Source organism: Schistocerca serialis, chromosome 1 (genome assembly GCF_023864345.2).
Source record: "Schistocerca serialis cubense isolate TAMUIC-IGC-003099 chromosome 1, iqSchSeri2.2, whole genome shotgun sequence".
Taxonomy (NCBI): Eukaryota; Metazoa; Arthropoda; class Insecta; order Orthoptera; family Acrididae; genus Schistocerca; species Schistocerca serialis.
The window spans coordinates 630,165,547-630,176,319 of record NC_064638.1 but is presented as its reverse complement, the minus strand read 5'-3'; the positions used below and the strand labels follow the sequence as shown (position 1 = coordinate 630,176,319).

Below are 10,773 nucleotides of genomic sequence, written 5' to 3'. Positions count from 1 at the left end.
GCCACAGAGCAGTGATTAATAGTGACAGACTAAAGGGTAGATGGAATCTGCAATTTTAAAGGTAATGGGAGAAATGGGCAGAGGGGAGGGGGTTGTCGGAGAGAGACAGCATGAGGTAAAGCTGGACATGAGAAGAAGGGAGGGTATGGAAAATAGGGAGACAGAATTAAATGCTGGTTGAGGGAGGATTGTAAGTGTGGAGGGGGGGGGGGGGGGGGGGGGGGGTCAGAGAGTGCTTATATACAAATAAAGTCTATAAAAGCCATTTAAGATTATGAAAAAGTAAATGTAATCAAATGAAAATTACATTAACATGAAAGAAAAAGGGTTCACAGAGACCACATCTAAGTAGACTACAGAAATAATGAGGAACACAATTGACAGAGCATTAGGATCATAGTCTGTAAGAATTAATCAATAAAAACAAAAGCTTTAACTATTATTGTATTTACCTTTAATAATACAGCATTCTTAGTTCCTATGTTGTGAAAAATTAGAGATCGAATACATATCATAAAAAATTACTTCCATTCCTTCATCATGAGAAAACTGACAAAATCTTGAGCCAGCAAGTGATATGGACAGTAATTGCAAACACATCTACAAGTAGATGTGCTATTAGTATGTCCACAAGTTTAAAGGTGAAAATAAACAAACACTCCCCCTACAGCAGAATGAAAGAACGTGAACCACAGTAACCATTAAAATCTACCTTTTAAATCATTTGATACTGATGACCCCCAGTCCACTTAGTAAAAGACACAACTATTGTTAAAATTACTGCCACTTTCTTTTAATTTGTTTCTTATGTCAGCTAGTGCCCCCTTCTAAAGCTGTGGTTTGCTACACCTGATTTGTCATATACACATTTTTTAAAATAACGCAAAACCTAAAACACAAACTTGGTGAATGCTTGGGTGGCATGTTCAATAACATCATTATTTCATTAATTGACTGTTGGACTGTCTTTCAAAAGAATGGTCAGTCCTGACAAGCATGAAATAGCATCAAATGTACTCTCTTACAAAATTTCTTGTTAACAGAAATGCAGTGTTAAAAGGAGAAATGACTTACATTATCCTTTACTCAGCCTTGTGTAGTACAGAAAGGAGAGAGGTAGTACAGAAAGGAGACACAAAAATATTTGACCACTTACACATTGATTAACTTCAAATACAAACTGAAATCATATCTGCCCCCATATCCCCCCCCCCCTTCCCCTCCCCTTAGATTTTGTAAATCATACATCGAGATTGTTATGGATGAATAATTAACTCCTTTCTATATCATGCTGAGGTTGAGTGTTGGGTAGCGCAATTCGTATTTCCTTCTAGTGCTGTGTTAATGAATGTCACATGTTACCACTGTTTAAATTGGTAACAACAAACTACATAGTGGAGTAAATGTACTGTGGGCTCAAATGGCTTTGAACACTATGGGACTTAACTTCTGAGGTCATCAGTCCCCTAGAACTTAGAACTACTTAAACCTAACTAACCTAAGGACATCACACACATCCATGCCCGAGGCAGGATTCGAACCTGCGACCGTAGCAGTCGTGCGGTTCCAGACTGTAGCACCTAGAACCGCTCGGCCACCTCGGCTGGCTGTACTGTGGGGTTATTCTTCAGATGCCAACAGTTTAAATAGCTATTTACAAGAGATTATGAAGTCAAAGAGTTGCACAGGGATATGATACTTTGGCAAGCTGGTGAGGATGGAATGTTGTATAGGGGTCAGCATTACTGGCTGGTGGGCCGCAAGTCGGCAGTTCAAACCTAACCACCAGCAATAAATTGTTATGCAGTATTTCACTTCTTAAAGGTTTTTGAAATATTTTAGTCTGTAATATTTGAGTATTCTGAAATATCAGATGTTTGTATAAATACCGCCATTCTGGAATATCTGATTTTTATATACGTAGTTGCTCTCTCTGTCCAAGAGGTCATTTCTGTACAATGGTGTTCATAATAAATATGCTGCAGTGCTGTTTTATGTCATTGTGATCCTGTTTTCAGATGTGGACTTGCGTGATGTGACACTGCTTGGTGGAGACACAGGGTACTTCAAACCATCTACATCATAATGGCTGAAATTGTGCAAGGTAAAGCCATTGCCAACACTGACAGGAACGAGCTTACAAGAAGGACAACATTCCCACAATTTAGGAGACTATAGATCCCAAGCCAGCAATAAGTCAGTTGCACATCAGGCATCTACAGGGTGTTACAAAAAGGTATGGCCAAACTTTCAGGAAACATTCCTCACACACAAATAAAGAAAAGATGTTATGTGGACATGTGTCCGGAAACGCTTAATTTCCATGTTAGAGCTCATTTTAGATTCGTCATTCCAACGTGATCAAATTGTAAATTTTCACGATCAACATGTGTGGGCTGACGTGAATCTGCACGCAATTGTGCAATCACGTCACAACACAGATTTTCTGTGAATGTTTGGGCAGCCATTGTTGGTGATGTCTTGATTGGGCCCCATGTTCTTCCAACTACGCTCAATGGAGCACGTTATCATGATTTCATACGGGCTACTCTACCTGTGCTGCTGGAACATGTGCCTTTACAAGTACGACACAACATGTGGTTCATGCACGATGGAGATCCTGCACATTTCAGTCGAAGTGTTCGCACGCTTCTCAACAACAGATTCGGTGACCGATGGATTGGTAGAGGCGGACCAATTCCATGGCCTCCACGCTCTCCTGACCTCAACCCTCCTGACTTTCATTTATGGGGGCATTTGAAAGCTCTTGTCTACGCAACCACGGTACCAAATGTAGAGACTCTTCGTGCTCGTATTGTGGACAGCTGTGATACAATACGCCATTCTCCAGGGCTCTATCAGCGCATCAGGGATTCCATGCGACGGAGGGTGGATGCATGTATTCTCGCTAACGGAGGACGTTTTGAACATTTCCTGTAACAAAGTGTTTGAAGTCACGCTGGTACGTTCTGTTGCTGTGTGTTTCCATTCCATGATTAATGTGATTTGAAGAGAAGTAATAAAATGAGCTCTAACATGGAAAGTAAGCGTTTCTGGACACATGTCCACATAACATATTTTCTTTCTTTGTGTGTGAGGAATGTTTCCTGAAAGTTTGGCCGTACCTTTTTGTAACACCCTGTATAAGTGTTCTCCAGACCCAACAAAATGGCTGAAAGAATTATGAAAGAGTTGCCAAATACAACAGCTGGGATGACATGACGTGTTTGGCAAATGTATACTTTCATCTGAATTGGTTAGCCCAGCAAAAGCTCAAGAATTATGAAGAAAACCTCAATAGCTGGGATAAATTCCTGCCCAAAATGAAGAAAATGTTTGGCAACAATCAGCAGCTGGTGTTCCACTTGAGGAAGAATAGGGCCCAATGTCGTCATGAATTCAAATAAGGCAGAAGCTGACTAAATCTCACGCTTGATGAAAGGAGTTGCAGAAGACATGTACCAGGCTCTTCACGTAAAGGATATCACAATGACCAAGGAATTCCTCAAGTGGTGTCAGCACATCAAGGAAATGCAACAGAAATGAACTGGACGAAAGAAGTGAGACTAACCCCTGGATGGCCACCACGACCTCATCCCTCTCATATGCCATGTAGTGAAAGAGAAGTTACAGCATTCTATGCAACCACAACTGTTGGACCAAGTGAGCAAGAGGTAGCAGCCATGAAAATCAACCCAAATATGGGATCATCCACCACTTAGTCAGTGCTCATGTTGGGTGTCACCAGCTGAACAACAGATAATACATGCGGAAGTGAAGAAGATGCTGCAAAATGGCAGCATTGAGGCCTTAGTTCTCTCCTTTGGTCCTTGTGAAGAAGAAGGAAGGCACATGACATATCCGTGTCGACTGCCGACAACTGCTTATTTGTGATGCTCTATACTGGTTGAGAGCAGCCGAATTTTCTCTATTACGGGCACGTAGACAGCTAACGATGCATTATACTACATGAAATGGGCACCAATACTAACAAGTAAAAAAGTGTGAATATGTCAAGATGTTTTGATTTCAATATCTTTGAAACTGCGGGGTAATTCAAAAAGCTAGTTCTCTTCTTTTACATCCCTAACTCTCCCCAAGACATGTTCACCTTTTCCTCTCCTATAATAGGAGCATTTTTCATTCTGGTTCCCAACTTTTACTCAATCATAATTTTGACATTAAACAGCCATAGCATGGCAACTGATGTAGATTTTTGTTGATTCGAGCAACAGTTGATCCTGTATAGGTTTATTTAATCTCTTTCGAACCATGTTGCCTATATCTTGGCAATGGATAAAGCTTTCACAAAACAACACTATGACCATTAATTACATCTATCTGTCCACCGTCTTACAAATTTCACACAACTTTCAAACATAGAAGTGCCGTACCTATAAAAACCGTACAAAAAACCTGTTTTCTGAGCATAAAATATGAATGCAGCTGCATTTTTGAAAGCAAGTCTTCAATTTTATCATAAAACAGCATTTTTTGTTTATCTGATTCACTTCAAATCATTATTGCGCATTCAGTTCATATGAGAATGAATTTGATTTGTTACATTTAGTTTTACTTCAAACAGTCGTATCTCGACAATGGATAATGACTATTGGAAAAAAGAAATTTCATTTATACTTTATCCATTTAACTACCTTAGTGCAAAGTTTGAATCAATTTGTGCAAGTTTAAAATACGGAAATTGCTTGGTTCAAAAACCTCCCCAAAAATTTTTTTGTTTGGCACATAATCCAAACCAGTGCCCTTATAAAAGGTGCCATACCCAATTAAAATCTTCTGCAAAAGGAGTTAATTGATTTTGCCTGGGCTTAATATCCTGTAACATAGTTACAGTAAGACAGACATTTGGATAATGGAAAATCCAGGATGGAATGTAACAATGTTATGAAAACAAAAGTTGCTACTCACCATATAGCAGAGATGCTGAGTCACAGATAGGCACAACTAAAGTACTGTCACAATACAAGCTTCCGACCATCAAGGCTTTTGTTGAAAATAAACGACACACACACACACACACACACACACACACACACACACACACTGATTTTAGAACATACATTGTGTTCGAACATTATGAATTACCTTGAAGAAAACGGTCTATTGACACACGGTCAACATGGGTTTAGAAAACATCATTCCTGTGAAACACAACTAGCTCTTTATTCACATGAAGGGATTTCAGATCGATTCCGTATTTCTGGATTTCCGGAAGGCTTTTGACACTGTACCACACAAGCGGCTCATAGCGAAATTGCGTGCTTATGGAATATAGTCTCAGTTATGTGACTGGATTTGTGACTTCTTGTCAGAGAAGTCACAGTTCATAGTAATTGATGGAAAGTCATCAAGTAAAACAGAAGTGATTTCTGGCATTCCCCAAGGTAGTGTTATAGGACCTTTGCTGTTACTTATCTATATAAACGATTTTGGAGACAATCTGAGCAGTCATCTTCAGTTGTTTGCAGATGATGCTGTCGTTTATCGACTAATAAAGTCATCAGAAGAGCAAAACAAACTGAAAAACGATTTAGAAAAGATATCTGAAAGGTGCGAAAAGTGGTAGTTGACCCTAAATAACGAAAAGTGTGAGGTCATCCACATGAGTGCTAAAAGGAGCTCGTTAAACTTTGGTTACACGAAAAATCAGTCTAATCTAACAGCCGTAAATTCAACTAAATACCTAGGTATTACAATTACGAACAACTTAAATTGGAAGGAACACATAGAAAATGTTGTGGAGAAGGCTAATCAAAGATTGCGTTTTATTGGCAAGATACTTAGAAAATGTAACAGACCTACTAAGGAGACTGTCTACACTACGCTTGTCCGTCCTCTCTTAGAATACTGCTGCCCAGTGTGGGATCCTTACCAGATAGGACTGATAGAGTACATCGAAAAAGTTCAAAGAAAGGCAGCATGTTTTGTATTATCGCGAAATATGGGAGAGGGTGTCACAGAAATGATACAGGATTTGGGCTGGGAATCATTAAAAGAAAGGCGTTTTTCGTTGCGATAGAATCTTCTCACGACATTCCAATCACAAACTTTCTCCTCTTAATGTGAAAATATTTTGCTGACACCAACCTACACACGAAGGAACCATCACCACGATAAAATAAGGGAAATCAGAGCTCGTACGGGAAGATATGGGTGTTCATTCTTTCTGTGCGCTATACGAGATTGGAATAATACAGAAGTGTGAAGTTGGTTCGATGAACCTTCTGTCAGGCACTTGAATGTGACTTGCAGAGTATCCATGTAGATGTAGATGTAGATGTAGATGCAAAAGCAATTCACACGCACAACTGCTGCCTCTGGCAGTTGAATCCACACTGCGAGTAACACCAGCAGTGCATGATAGTAATGGCAACTGGGCAACTGGCAACCACCCAGTTGCCACTCCCATCATGCACTACTGCTGTTGCTTGCTGTGTGGCTTCAGCTGCCAGAGGCTGCAGTCATGTGTGTGTGTGTGTGTGTGTGTGTGTGTGTGTGTGTGTGTGTGTGTGTGTATGTGTGTGTGTGTGTGCGTGTGTGTTTTGGTCTATTTTCAACAAAGGCCTTGATGGCTGAAAGCTTGTATTCAGACAGTCTTTTTGTTGTGCCTATCTGAGACTCAGCATCTCCGCTATACAGTGAATAGCAACTTTCTTTTTCATAATATTGAGATGTTTGAATAGTTACACAAATGGCTGCCTGTCCAGACGAAACCAAAAACTTTTTAGCCCATGTTCATAGCTCAAATATGAACTGCGCATCAACCTCCCCCCCCCCCCCCCCAAAAAAAAAAAAAAAAAAAAAGAGAGAATTATTTCTAGCAGAGATGTCAGGCCTTGTGCAGTACACAATTGTGCGAACTGTGTTTTATCTAAGTTTATTAAAAAATAACGACTATCACAGAAATAAACAGGTCAGATGAATTAAGAAACCTATGTATCAACATCTCTTTCCCTTTTTTTTATTTCTCCTGTGCCCTCCTCCCCCTTGCCATTACCCACTTTCTTGTTTCTTAACTTACAGGACATTTTCAAACATATGTTTTACTTACACTTTTTTGTTATACCACATGTCTTTATTAGTTTTTATCTGCATGATAAATGGAATTTCAATTAAATTTTGTGATTGTGTAGACATTGGATCACATATATTTCTAACTCAATAAGCTAGTGGAACTCAAAAACAAGTTTCTTAAATAATTTTATTATTATTTTTTTCACCTACAGGGCCATTTTACATATATGTTTTCCTTTGACTTTTTATCATACCATATCTCTCTATTAATTTTTTATCCGTGTAATAACTGGCATTTCAATTACAGTTTGTAATTGTTTAGGCATCGGATGACATATTCTTCTGACTAATGTGTAACAGTTCAGATGTATACCATGTTTCTTCAAAAATAAGTAAGTAATGAATAAAACATAAAATGGTTAGATTGCATAACATTTTAGATGTTTTACATCTACATATTCTACGTTCCTTTTGTTTTCCTTCACTCCTAAAAACTGTATTTCCTTAATATTAATTAATTTACTTTAATGTGTATTTTTGACAGATTAGGCTTGACTGATTGTAATTTCATGGATTGTTCTGTAGCTTGTATTTTGCATGCTTACATTTTTGAATGGAGCGTAAAATATTGTATATTCTTACATTCATCAATCCCATTACTCTTTTACTTTTTATTTATTTTATTAATGTTTTCATGTAATATCAATCAAGTGCAGAATTGTGATTTGGTCAAGACTGTCATCTTTGACTTGCATTGCTACTCATCAAATGCTGCCCCTTTTGTCAACAGGCCATATTGTAATCTTGTTAAAATTTTCATTTTTATTGGCAATTATGGTTTTCAGTAGTAACGTATGTCAAAGCACGTATGACATGAGATAGATATGCAATAATTTTTGTGAGTATTTCCACTAATTTAATGGTTTTTCCTGTTTTGATCGTATTTTGTTTACATTGTCACATTATACACATTTTTATGTTGTGCAGCTGCCGTTGATGATCGTTTAAGACTGAAACCGGTAACAGAATATATAACATTATCACTGACAGTACAGTGTTATGTATTTTGTAAAATATTTTGATGTAGTGGTGCCTGTGGTCTTATTGCATGTCTTGAGAACCTTGCTTTCAATGTATGCGACAATTAAAATCATTCATCATCTATAGCCTTTGCTACGCATTAAAGTGTCAGGTGATCCATCAGAAGAAAGTAAGTACTGGTGTCCCAGTGTTTTCTAGTGAGACACACAGATGGTAGTTGTCATCTGTGAACACTGTATTCAAACAAACACATGCAATGTGGCATCTTAATGCAGTGCAAGTTGCAAGGGCCGTCTGCCTGATTCAAAAAGGATGGAATTTCCGTTATGTTGGTGGAGATGCCAACGCGTCTCCATGTGCAACCCATAGGTTGTGGACATGATACAGGGAGACAGGTCAGTACACACGATGAGTTCAGCAAGGTCGCCAATGCATTACAACCTCATGTGAAGATTGATATCTGGTCATTTGTGTATTGCGGCATAGTATGGATACCGCCAGAGGACTGCAAGACTATCTCAGAAGGACCACTGCGTCCAATTAGTCTGTAATGAACAGGTTATGAGAAAGGACCTTATTACCCCGATGTCCTCTTCAAGTACCCAAGTACCCCATTTGTCACAACAATATTTTGCAGTTCGCCTTCAGTTCTGTCATTCCCATTTCAACTGGCAGCTTGGTCACTGGCGAAAAATTGAACACAACCTGTTGCACCATGTGGTCACTGCTGCATATGGTGGTGGGCTCTAATTCCTATGCCAGGGCCTATGTAGCAGGCGTCAACTGCGATGTCATGCGAAGCCTGGACACTGGAGTAATGGAATGACCGGCAGTGAGTCTTGACGTAAACCCCGTCATGTACATGTGGGATTTGCCCGACAGACATATTTGTGCCAGTCCTATTCCACACGCAGTCTCCAAGAATTATCATGGACTCTCATTGAAGATTGGGAAAGGACACCACAGGGTGATCTCTATAGACTTACGCAGAGCATGCCACATACGCATCAGATAGTGATAAATGCTCATGAAGGGCATACAAGTTACTGTAACTCTCAAAGTCCAATGAAAAGCATCCAGGGTGACGAGATGAATGATTGTTTGCACTTCATCATCAATATCTGTTGGACATTTCAGTTCTTTCTATGTAAACGAACAAGAATGTTATGATGTTTGGTTGAGTACTTAAATTCTGGAAGATAAATGTATATATAAATATACCCAGTCCTGAATTATTGCTCAATGGAGTAAGGCAGACACTCAGAGTAATGTTCCCATGATTCTTTTGAGCAGTGTAATTCCCTAAGGCCGGTATTACACTATCATATTTCTTTGACAAAGATTTGAACAAAGATGTGATCAAATATTCATCAAATTTGTTTGAAAAGATATCTGACGTGGTGCTAAAAAGGGGTACTACACTGTCGTCATATTTTTTTTATCAAATTTCAAGATGGCGGACAACAATCTCTTACTATGTGCTGAAGTTGCTAATGCCACAATTGCACTGTGTGTGTATTTGGAAGAAAAGCGACAGAAAAAAAGAAAACACGCTTGGATGAAGCCATAGGTATTACGTAGATATAGTAAAAGCATTCAGCAAAATGTGTTACGAGAGATGCTTGTGGAAGACGTAAAATACTTATGAATGATGAGAATGTGTTTCAGTATTGCTCAGTAAAGTGGGTTTTCACATTACAAAAGAGAATACTCTTTTGAGAAATGCTATATGTGCAGAAGATAAGCAAACTGTAACACTGGGATTTCTTGACACAGGAGAGAGAGCTACTCTAGTTTACAATATAGCATTCAAATATAACATTTTACATTAACCAAAAAAATTCCTGAGAGGTGTGAAGCAATTTATAAAGCACTGAAGGGGAAATATGTGAATTTAAAAAAATGTTTAGTATACTATTTGCGTGATAAGACCTATTTTTATTTGTGAATAATTTAATTAATGGAATTAGTGTCCCAACAACTATAAAATTAATAAAAAGTACGAAACAGATGATGCGCTTTTTAACTTGTGGCATCTAGAGTTCAAGAATAAACATAGTAGAATGGAAAGGTAAGAAAGAATTTCTTTTATTTTCTATTCTCAATTCCGGCTTGCTGAAAAGCTGCCTGGAGGTTTCAGATGTAGAGGTGAATGGCTGTATCTGTGATTGTGGACATGAAGTCGCCTGCAGCATATTGCACTTGACCATCAACACATAATTAATAGTGCACTGTGCCCCTTGCTCACCTGCAACCTTGTCGAGGCAAGTTTATGAAAAAAAAATCACACCAATTTTGAAGCCATATTTACAAACACACTACAGAGATGTCAAATAGCTGTGGCGACGCCAGCACTCCTGCGGTTACATTTCACACTGCAGTGAACAGAAGATGAACAACTTTTGTGATCAAATCTATGGCAAGGCCCGAGATTTGATTATATTTATTTGATGACAGGTGACATTTGACAAAGTTCCCTATTACACCATCAAATTTCTTTGACATAAATATTTGACATATCAACTTGACAAATAAATATGATAGTGTAATACCGGCCTAACAAGGGTGTGATGATGGAAGATATTGAAAATCATTAATCTACAATAGATTAATGACTAATTCAATAAAGAATATAATGATGATAACAACTGTTATTGGAGTTTCAAACTAATGTAGAGGTTTTGTTCCCTGGGAGTT

General features: G+C 38.4%; 1 protein-coding gene across 9 annotated transcripts in view; it reads right to left on the bottom strand.

Moving 5' to 3' along the window:
• The window catches only part of LOC126478532 (broad-complex core protein isoforms 1/2/3/4/5-like), a 352,226-nt gene that overhangs the window by 178,201 nt on the left and 163,252 nt on the right, over positions 1-10,773 (bottom strand). The gene's annotated exons all lie outside the window — the stretch shown is intronic.